The sequence below is a fragment of the Chrysemys picta genome, chromosome 6, assembly GCF_011386835.1.
Source record: "Chrysemys picta bellii isolate R12L10 chromosome 6, ASM1138683v2, whole genome shotgun sequence".
NCBI lineage: Eukaryota > Metazoa > Chordata > Testudines > Emydidae > Chrysemys > Chrysemys picta.
Window position 1 is genome coordinate 38,637,080 of NC_088796.1, and position 11,231 is coordinate 38,648,310.

The following is an 11,231-nucleotide window of genomic DNA, read 5'->3' on the forward strand; positions in this document are numbered from 1 at the left end:
TGTTCCTTCCTAAATTGAGTAATCAGTTACACGCATACAAAATGGGAAATGACTGTCTAGGAAGGAGTACTGAGGAAAGGGATCTGGGGCTCATAGTGGATCACAAGTTAAATGTGAGTCAACAATATAATGCTGTTGCAAAAAAAAAGCAAACATCGTTCTGGGATATATTAGCAGGAGTGTTGTAAGCAAGACACAAGAAGTAATTCTTCTGCTCTACTCCACTTTGATTAGGCCTCAAATAGAGTCATGTGTCCAGTTCTGAGTGCCACATTTCAGGAAAGATGTGGACAAATTGGAGAAAGTCCAGAGAAGAGCCACCAAAATTATTAAAGGTCTAGAACAGTGGTTTTCAACCAGGGGTCCAGGGCCACTGGGGTAGGGGGGCGTGAGCAGGTTTCAGGGGGTCTGCCAAGCAGGGCCAGCATTAGACTTGCTAAGGCCCAGGGCAGAAAGCCAAAGCCCCACTGCACTGAGCTGAAGCCCAGGGCTGAAGTCGAAATCTGAGCAACGTAGCTTTGTGGGGTCCCTGTGGCACGAGGCCCCAGGCAATTGACCTGCTTGCTACCCCCAATGCCGGCCCTGGCTTTTATATGCAGAAAAACGGTTGTTGTGGCACAGGTGGGATGTGGAATTTTTATAGCATGTTTGGGGGATGGGGTCAGAAAGAAGAAGGTTGAGAACCTCTGATCTAGAAAACATGACCTTTGAGGGAAGATTGAAAAAAAAATATATTTTTTTTTTATTGTGGAGAAGAGAAGGTTGAGCGGGGACATACGTTTTCAAGTACATAAAAGGTTGTTACAAGGAGAAGGGAGAAAAAATGTTCTCTTTAACCTCTTAAGATAGGACAAGAAGCAATGGCATAAATTGCAACAAGGGCGGTTTAGGTTGGACATTAGGAAAATCTTCCTAACTGTTAGAGTAGTCAAGCACTGGAATAAATTGCCTAATGAGGTTGTGGAATCTCTGTCACTGGAGATTTTTAAGAGCAGGTTAGACAAATATCTGTCAGGGATGGTCTAGATAATATTTAGCCCTGCCTTGAGTGCAGGGAGCTGGACTAGAAGACGGCTCAAGGTCCCTTCCAGTCCTACAGTTCTGTGAAGCGTCCCACTGATGGCCACCTTGCCAGCTTTATACTAGCTTTAGGGGGCAATTCTCTCCTGGCCTGCTAAGGGGCTTTTCTGGTCTCTTTATGCTTCTGCAACAGCATACAGGGCTGGGCTGGGGAAAATAATCTCTTCTCTTAGATCCAGTCATTTCGTAAGTGTTTTCTGAGAAAAGCTGGATCTGTCATTGCCCAGTGATGGAATTTCTTGAGTTCACAATAAAATTATATGGCCTTGACAGCTATAATGCATCTTCACTAGCAAATAGCTAGCCTCATCTCTAGCATCTTTATTTTTTGGCTGAATTTGTGAACCAGTTAATTTTAAGCCTTAAAAGATTTGATGTAGTCCTTAGCTCACGTCCAAGCATGAGGAGTACTGGGGTACATCTTGTACTTGTGTTCACTGCTGGCATGTAGCACTTTTTTTACCATCTGTTATAACATTATTTTCTTGGTTTTTTACTAATCACATTTTTAATAGTCACTTTAGAAACTTGTATACAGCTGAGCATCAACCCCAAAAAGAGGAAAACTGAGGATGCTCAAAAGTGGCAGGACAAGAAATGCAGAAAGAAGATGCACTTGGGTTCTTAAAACAGCCATGTTACTTAGATATCTAAGAACATAAGCACATAAGAACAACCATACTGGGTCAAACCAAAGGCCCATCTAGCCCAGTATCCTGTCTTCCGACTGTTGGATGACACAACCCAGATGGACTGCACAACTCAAAACCCTGGCCCTGAACAGTCCCAAACGTAGTGGGGTTTGAAGTCTGGATGTGGATTTTGCAACATGGAGCTTCCTCTGATTTCACTGGAACAACACCCCATTCAGTTTCCCGACAACCACACTGACTCACTGCATTGATGCCTCACATTTCCTGCATTGCAGTTCTTGCAATGCCTGTGCTCTTCAAGCTTCCTCATTCTCTTTTCCTGTCTCTTCCCTCAAGGTTCTAACTCCCCACCAATCACCTCTAAACAATATAACATTTTTTCCTAGCATTGGATGCTGTATACTTGTGAGTGCTCATTCTAGGTGACCGTGTATATTAATGGATTTCCCCACTTGTAAGTAGTTAGAAATCTCTAGGTAGAATCTGAATTTGATTCCCAGGCACTTTACCTGAAAATGTAAAGCTAACTAGCAATTTAGGACTCCTGCTAAAACTGGGTAACTTTTTAAACTTTATCTGTGTCATGTGACAATGAATCACAGAAAGAGTCACTTTCTTCTCATACTGAATGAGGAACTGTATTAGAATAGGAAAAACAATATTATTCCTAAAGCTATTCCCCTTGCTTTGCTATGCATCTCCTGCCTGGAACCTTTCCTAGCTCCTTTTGATTGTCCACTCTTCTGGGGACAAGGGTCTGGGGACTGACATGGGATAAAGGAAGGACTGGGCTTTCCTACCCCTAGCTATGCCCACTTTGAGATAATGGGTACAAAGCCTCCTGGTAGAAGGGGAACAGGAAGCCCCAGTACCAAGGGGAAGACAACTACTTGAACCTGGCATGGTCAAACAGACCATTGGTTGCATTTTGACTTCTTTGTTTGGACTCTTGTTTTGTTGATTCCTGGAAGCGGAGGACTTCTGTTTAGCTGGAGGGTTGTGTCATCCTGACTCACCCTGCCAGATATGGTGGATCAATGTGGAGGAAACAGGCCTGGCAGCACTGGATGAAAGCCTAGGGAGAACCCTGGTGTTGCAGCACCTTTTTGTCCCTATATCTTTATTAATAACTAAAGCTTGATGTGCTAACCCTTATGCAATCCACTTCAGTGGGACGACTTCTGAGAGAGGTTTGTAGGCCCACAGGCTTTTAGTCTGGTCACAGTCTTTGCTTTAGGCCGGAGAAGAAAAAAGCTCATTCCTCCCTTCCCCCTGTCCTCACCAGTGATTCCAGTATTGGCAGTCGCTTTGTAAAGTCTTCCTAGACTGCATCCCCAAGCAGTCACTATGGCCCAATGCTGTGAGGTGCTGAGTGCTGTCAGTTTTCATTGATTTGCCTTGAAGGTTCAGGCCTTCAATAAAGAGTTCATCCCCAGTTCAACTGGAGGTAATTTCCATTTAATCCCATCACTCTTCATCTTCTCTGCCCTTCTCCTCCACCCCCAGTTTGGACATCATTATATAACAACCCAGGATCAGGGAAAACAAGCAGCTGCTGAAGAATTCTCAGCCCATTGCCTGGGCTGGGGTGCTGAAGAGCCATGTGTGCTGCACTCTTCCCTTGAGGGCTAAGATCATTACCTCTGTGATGCTCCCCGTCCTAGCTAATTCTTGGAACAAATGGCCCAAGGTAGCTAATCTGAACCAAGTCTCCCATTTGACAGCACGTTGCACTAGGTTATTAGGCTGGAGCCTGCTGCTTTACTTTCCAAGTTTTATTAATTTCAGTGTATATTGCTGTCGGCTGTGCTTCTCTATAGCTTGTGTTTTCTCGGCTACAGATGGAAAATAGGCTCATACAAGGAGCTGTCTTCAAATACAAACCTTCAGGGGCCAGAGTTTGAGAACATTAGTGTATGTTTGCGGTGTGCCACCAAGTGCACACACTAATTTAAGAGCATCTGCATTTCTGTTTACATGAGTTCTATTCAAGGACTTTCATAAGTGATGTGAGACAAAGTAGAGATGGCATAAAACCGTACTGCTGCTTAAACAGCGCCTCTGTGCTGATATTCCCCTTTTGAGAACAAGAGCATCTAGGCCATCAAATTTCCTTGCTGTGCCCTTGCATCCTCATGCTGACGCACAAGATGTTTTCAATGCCAACAAAGCACGACACACACTCTCAAGTTAACTCATTCAAATAGCCAAAAAGGCCAAGAGGTGGCTGCACTGGATTTCTGCAGCAGAAAGGAGACTCAGTTTGAGTATTCACCATATAGTTTTCTTCCAGTTAACAGAGCTTGCAGTACTTTGTAACAGTCAGTGTAATGTATATAGTGGATATTGTAACTGTTGTTCACTATGTGACAAAGGGATTTCTTTCTTTTATCCCAGTGACAGGATGATGAGCACTCAGGAACAAACATTTTTGCCATTCACTTACCTGTTTTCACTCTGAGCTGGATACTCACCCAGCCACTCTCTGGCTGGGCCACACAGCCAGATGTCCACTCTGCTGGCAGCACCAGCAGAAACCTAGCATGGAGAAAATGATCAACATTGATACTCCGGTTTTTCACATGTTTAAAGGACTGTACGCAGCCATGCTGGAACAATTTTTATAGTGGGGGTGCTGAAGGCGGAAACAGTGTATTAGGGTGTGATTATTACTTCAAGTCAAGAGGTGCGGCAACACCCACAGCATGGTTCGTTCCAGCACCTATGACTGTACAAACATTATTTAACCCTTACAACACCCCAGTGATGTCGATAAGTATTATCCTCATTACACGGATGAGGAAAGTGAAACCCAAAAAAGTGATTTGAATTCCCCTAGTTTTACAGCAGGTCACTAACGGAGAAGGGAATAGAACTCAAAATTCTTGAACTCCAGCACCATGCTTATCCATTAGACCAAGTTTCTTCTCAGAAACTTATCAGGGCTTAGGTCCCCCTGCCTCTGACACAGTGAGAGATAGGGAAGAACTTTTCCCTTCACTTTCTACTCTGGAGGGAAAGATGGTCAAGATGGAATGAAGAGGTCTAGTGACTGGTGACTCTTCCCCTGACTTTCAGAGAAGGGCAGAGAAGAACTTGCAACTTTATACTTAGCTCTTCCCTACATGAAACTCCCATGGTATTCTCATGCTCTGTGGGAACATGGGGTGGGTGGGTGAGTGGACACTGAATGATGTGAGGAAGAGGAGAGTTGTAGAAGTGGAGGTGGAAGGATGAAACTGAAGAGGAAGGGTGAAAAAGGAAGAAAGGGGGGTGGGCATAAAGGAGATGGAAGGGGAGGAGAGAGAGGATGGAGTCAAACAGGAAAAGAAGAGGACTGAGGAAAGAAGGCTGTTGTCAGTGGAGGAAAGGTACAAATTATCTATCTGGGTGAAAATGGACTCTGAAAAAATAGAGGAAAAATATACTAAGGCATTAGGTAGAAAGATTTGTTCCCATTCTTTATACTCAATCAGTAGGCCACTGGAAAAAAAGAGAAACAACTTTTGTCTCTAACTTCAGATACACTAATCTTAGGTGTTACCTGTAATAATATTAGATAAAAAAAAATCCATACAGAAGTGTGATTTTTTTTTTTTTTTAAGTTGACAGTGTCTCTTTAGCTGCACAATAGCTGCAGCTCCAGCTATTGTTACGATCAGGGTGTTTCACAACATTATTCCACTACCTTGAGATCATCTTTCATGGTATGATATTGTTTCATGTTTAACATTTTTTCCTCAATAGACACTGCAGGTGAGTACAGGTAATAGACACGTGAGTGAATTTAGTATTCAAAGCACAAAATCTTACACTATCAACTGTTGTACTTTATAATTCAAATGAGCTGAACACAATGGATGAAAAAATGCAAGTAGATTTTTTTCAGTCTCTCTCTCTCTCTCTCTCTCTCTCTCTGCTTTTTTTTTCTAAAGAATTGTAATTACAAGCAGGCAGATGTTTTGGATAACAAAGCACTGGGGGATATTGGGGAAACTCACTGTAATTTTTCTAGGATAAAACTCCAGCACCTACAAAATCAATAACATGTTTATTAGAAACACAGGGTCTTGTTCAGGGCTTGCTTCTTGACCCATTTCACCAGTTTGTTGCTTTTATATTAAAAATGTACCCATCAAATATTGTTTACACCTCTGCCCCCCAATGAAGATTTTACTTTTATAGCTTCTCCTTGGCCTTTACTAACCCCTGACATTTGAGTTTCCACTGCAGTTCTGGAAGCTCTATTTTTTCCCAAGTGTTTTTTTTTTTAAATGCTAGTCCTAGGGGCCATACTGTGCCTTTGGTAGTAAACCCAGCAAGAGGGGGACAAGCAGGCTCAGAAATCTCTTTGAGGTGATGCCTAGGGAGCTTCTGCTGAAAGTTCCTCTCAATAGAGTAGAGTCTTTGGGCCCAGGAAGAGGCAGGCACTGCAGCCTCCAAACCCTAGGGAGCACAGCTCCCTGAACAGTGGTTAAACACCCCTTCCCCCCAAGCATCTCCCTGCTTCCTGGGAAGAGAATGGCACGGGTAGGATTTAATGTTGCTTCTGGCAACAATAACTCCCCTGAATTTTCCTGTTAATATTTTCTGGTTGGAGGCGATCATGCTGTGAGACCAGCCCAGCAAAGGCAGTAGCAGAATTCCACCACCTGGCTCTCCTGAAAACAGTTTGTGTTTAAGCAGAGGAGGCCAGGGGCTTACTGCTTCCTCGTCTCTGTGTCCATCCTTGCCAGATGTCTGAGGCTTCTGCTCACTTCTCTCAATGAAAGTGGAGAGAAATATCCAGCCCTTGTTGTCTGGCTTCCTTTTCCCAGTCCCAAACATTTATCCCTTCAAAGTGGACAAATCCCATCTGTGTAAACTAGTGTCACCCCAGCAACTCCATTTTCCCCCTTGTAATATTTTTAAATGCTAGTCTTACCTTTCACTTGCAGTACTCTGCGCCACACTTGCATTCTCACAGCGGAAGCAGAGGCATGAGTGTCACCTAAAGGAAGGTGAAACCTCGTTTGGGCATTTTGCCTTAGAAATTCTCAACAGGTTTTGTTGTTCCACAGAAGTCTGTGAGAGGTGACAGTTCTCCCCGTCTTTCCCCCTTGCATCATACCTTTGTACAGGAATAACTTATAAGATATAGTCAAATCCTGGTTTCATAGGTATACACTCTGCTTTCATTCAAGAAACGATGCAGGTTTAATTGATACCAGTGGACTGCCACTGCTCTTCCCATAGTTGACACTACTGCCATTAAGGAGTTAAAAGGAACAAGGTTTTGTGAAAGAGATTTCAATGTTTCTCTCCCTGCTTTGGGGAGTCACTGCTTTATCCCACATATTCCTCTGAGGATTTAGTACCTATCTCTCAAAGTACATTTGCAGTAGACCAATAAAAAAAAATCCTATTTATAAGGACTCCAATCAGATCTTTCAATGCTTTCATGCAGTAGTTCTGAGCCAGCATTCACAGCTTATTTCTACTTCTGCTCCTTCTACTTAGACTTAATTGCCTTCATCTTTCCTCCAGCTTACTGTATTTTTCCTGCTAGTGATTATTCTGATCCAGCCTCACTCTCCTGTTTGGTTTCCGGCCGAGTTCATGGCTCCCTGCATCCCATCTGCATGTTACAGCTTACGCTGCCAGGCTCCTTCTCTTCTCTCCCTGATGGTTGTAGGCCTAGAAGCATTTTTACCCTCTTGCCATGTAATTTTTTAAAACTCTTTCTGCAAAGTTGTGCATGTTCATTTTCTCTCTGAGAGTCTGACCTCAATATTCTTTGTCCCTCTTCGTCTCTCTACCGCCTCTGGACATGCACATTCTTCCCTAGTTCCTTTTGTATTCTTTATTGGTTCTAGCATGGCTGCATGTTTCCTAGTTTCTTTGATTTGGAATTCCCCTCTCTGGAATTTTCTATCCATTTGGAATGATAACAAATTAAGGGTTAGTGGATAGTAAAGTTAATATTAACTCATCCTAGGGATCTGTTCTCCTCTTGCAAGGTATTAATATCAGTCTCTGAAGTCAATTGAGTGAAACATGGAAACAATTTCTAAGTTAGAGCAAGAGAAATGGGCAAAACCAGAAATTAAATGGACAGCCACATGATTGAGAGAGGTACACATATGTCATTACAAAATGAAAATAACTGTAAAATGTGTTTTCCATTCCCTATGTTGTTTTTAATCTAAAAGTTGTTTGTTGTTTGAATCTTTACTGACATTTTTAAGAAACAAACCAAACAGCAAATATGTCTTTGCAAAGGTGCAGGCAAGGGCCACTTTGATGGCTAAACAGTATTTGACCATAGTTCACCAGAGTGATTAATGTATAGATTGTTTGAGTAGTCCATCCCAGAACTGTGCATTGCACCCTGTAGTTCATGCAACATGGGGCAGACTCTCTGAAACTTTGCAGTATTCATTTTCAGCATGCTTCTCAGCAGGGGCAGCTCCAGGCACCAGCTCACCAAGCCCGTGCCTGGGGTGGCAAGCTGCGGGGGGCGGCAGTCAGGCTGCCTTCAGCGGCATGCCTGTGGGAGGTCCGCTGGTCCCGCGGCTTTGGTGGCAAGTACGCCGAAGGTGCGGGACCGGCAGGCCTCCCACAGGCATGCCGCCGAATCCGCGTTACCAGTGGACCTCCCGCAAGCATACCTCACTGCCGTGCTTGGGGCAGCAAAATACATAGAGCCACCCCTGCTTCTCAGCACTGTACATAGCATAGCAGTATTTAGAGCATATTGCCAACCAGGTTGCTAGATGCTCACTTGATCGTTGCCGGCACATGTTATTTGTAAAACAGGCCAAGGGTTTTTATTTGAAGCATCTGGGGCTGAAAAATGAATTTTTCAAAAGCAAAAGTTTTGTCAGAAAACTTTTAGTTTACTGAAATTTTCCAATTTTTCATCCCAAACAAACAAATGGTTTTTGAGACCAAAATGAAAATGTTCTGGTTTTCAGATCTGGTGGTTTTTTTCCCCTTCTTTTCTTCCATTTTTTCTCTCCCACCCTCCTCTTCGCAGTAGCTAAATGAAGAAAAAAAAAAGGGGGGGGGGGAATAAAAACAGGGAGAGAAAGAGGAGAGGAAAAATCCTGAAAACTTTTGTTTTTTAGTTAACAATTAATACCCCCAAATGCGTGACATTTTAAATGAAAAATTTTGATGTTTAAATTTTTTAATGAAAGATATTTTGATGAATTGTAATTATTTGTTATAATAAAAAGTGTGATCTAATTATAGAGAACACTCATTTATGACACAATAATTTGTTATTGCCCAATAGTAAAACAATTATTACATCTCTGTAAAAACAAGCATTTTATAAATACCAGCTTCTACCCGCATCAAGCCAGCTGAAGGGAGATTAGGAGCCAAATTCCCATTGGCTTTTGATAGGAAATGGTACCCAACTTCCTGAGGTGCACTTGACACTCACACCTTAATCTCCCTCATTTGTGTCTGTACCATCTCTTGTAAAAGCTAACCAGATAGCATGAAGTTACACTGAGCAGAAAGTTAAGTCAGCATAGTCAAGTGTAATGAGAACTTTTGAAGGTTGTTTGTTTTTATTTGTAGACCCAACTGATGCAGAAAGAACTAGACAAAATTGTGCTAAAAAAAATCATAAGAATGTGCATAAAATTGTGTGTTGGAAATGTTTTTGCCTGAATAGTCACTTGAAAATTCTTGGGGTTAGAAATGTTCCTGTCAGAGTGCAGAAAAAAAATTGTGACTTTCATGACCAATCAGTGTGACTAGTGAATTACAAATAAAGAGTAAGCAATAGCATTGGCCCATAATTCACAAGTAATACATCGGCTGCAATATGTTCCTATGCATTATTCAGTGAATAATTCTGAATAATGAAAACACTGAAGTCTGTTTGTGGATCTAGTATGAAGGGCTAAATTAAATAAATCATCCACTGTGAAACATTCACCCAACTCTAGCAAAGAACAGCAGCAGCTGTTTCAAAAGACTTTTAAAACATATAACCAGTGTTTAACATGCGTTAACCATGCATAGGTTACTGTTACTATCTGTCAGCTAGTAATTCCCATCCCAGATTATGAAGATGTTGATAAACTACTTGAGCTTCCCTGTGAGGCTATGTCTTCACTACAGAGTTAACGCGAGTGATCTACATTTGAGTTAATTTAGCTCAAGCAAGAGACCACAGTATGAAATAACACTTCAGCTGCACGGTGATTGTATTAGCAGCTGATGAGTTGTGCTAATTCAAGCAGTGGTTTATACTCCCTGATGGGAAAGGCAGCTTGAATAAAGGGGCTGTGTGTGTAGATGGGGCTTGGGCTAGAAGCAACACTTAAGTTAACTCTGCAGTTAAAAGAAGCCAGAACTGCCCTAGGTGGTATTAAAGCCTGACATACACCTGCTTTATTCTAAACTTGAATACAATTATTCTTTTCCTCTCTCCATGTATAAATATGCCACCAAAGCTATTTTAGAAGTAAAAAAACAACCCTCCTCTCCCCAAACCTAAGGGTAAAAATGGGTTATGAGCAACACCTGCTTAGAACTTTTTCTACAAAATGAGGATCCAGAGAAGAGAGGTTAAAGCTCTTAGCTAATCTAGTGAAGTTGCCCTTTGTTTTCACAGTGATCCTATCTGACATGATGCAAGGCCTTTATAAAGCTGCTGAAGAGCAGTTTGACTTTCCCAACTCAGGAACAGCAGTGAAAGGCTTTGGTATATTCATTAGGTCTGATTCCAGTTTTACCTTGGTATAATTCCATTGACTACTGGCTGGATGAAAGAGGAGACTCAAATCTAATATGAGAGCACATGTAAAAACCCATCACTGTGGGTCATCAGCCCAGATAGACCCTAGGACGTCTAGCACAGGCCTTTGCTACTTCAAATGAAGCATCAACAACTCCTTAGCTTGTATCAATAGGAGGCTCGTACCCTGTATGTGGACCAGCCACTCGAGAGAGGCTAGCTGATGCTGTAATTACCATCAAGCCATTTCTAGTGCACTTGAGTCTGTCATTTTTGGAAGTGACTTGGGTCTAATCTTGCAGTAGGAAATAATAGAGGAATTAGATCTAACTAAGAAAGCTAGATTAGAGTAAAACATTTTGTCCAATGCTTACCATAAAGACTGAAAAACTAGAGTGGTGATTCTTGGTAAACTATGATAAAAAAAACGAGGAGTCCTTGTGGCACTTTAGAGACTAACAAATTTATTTGGGCATAAGCTTTAATAATAAATAAATTAATGGAGATATCCCATCTCCTAGAACTGGAAGGGACCTTGAAAGGTCATTGAGTCCAGCCCCCTGCCTTCACTAGCAGGACCAAGTACTGATTTTGCCCCAGATCCCTAAGTGGCCCCCTCAAGGGTTGAACTCACAACCCACAACCCTGGGTTTAGCAGGCTAATGCTCAAACCACTGAGCTATCCCTTTCATGGGCTATAACCCACTTCATCAGATGCATCCATCGTGTGTTATAGCCCACAAAAGCTTATGCCCAAA